A 605-nucleotide genomic window follows, 5' to 3' on the forward strand; every position below is an offset into this window, starting at 1 on the left:
AACCCTGAGTTTAAAAGGTGTTATTCTTCAGCTGCCGCTACAGACCGTCTCGTGCCGCGTCTCTCTTCTTGTGTCCACAGCAAACCCTAAACCCTAAACCCTAAACCCTAGAAAACCCTAAACCCTAAACCCTAAACCCTCAGTCTTTGTGTGTACAGCTGAGACAGTAAACCCACCAAATGTGCCGCCTCTAAAATATCTAAAGGCGATAAATGCGACGCATCTCCGGGGTCGTCTTAGCAGCACAAACACAAACCCTAAACCCTAAACCCTAAACCCTAAACCCTAGACCCTCAATCAAAGAGAGCAGGGTAAGCGTAGATGATATAGGGGGTGATCGCGACGAAGCTGCAGCAGCTGTCTGTACAGCCGAGCTAGATATTATCTGCATGCAGTTTATTTGTTTGGTTTGGGTTGGCTACAGCGCGGGGTGTATAGGCAGCTGCGGTATCGTGGGGTGTCCAGGCAGCTGCGGTATCGCGGGGTGTCTAGGCAGCTGCGGGACCGCGGGGTGTATAGGCAGCTGCGGTATCGCGGGGTGTATAGGCAGCTGCGGTATCGTGGGGTGTATAGGCAGCTGCGGTATCGTGGGGTGTATAGGCAGC

The sequence above is a fragment of the Eimeria mitis genome, genomic scaffold (assembly GCF_000499745.2).
Source record: "Eimeria mitis Houghton genomic scaffold, Emh_scaff3256, whole genome shotgun sequence".
NCBI classification, from domain to species: Eukaryota; Apicomplexa; class Conoidasida; order Eucoccidiorida; family Eimeriidae; genus Eimeria; species Eimeria mitis.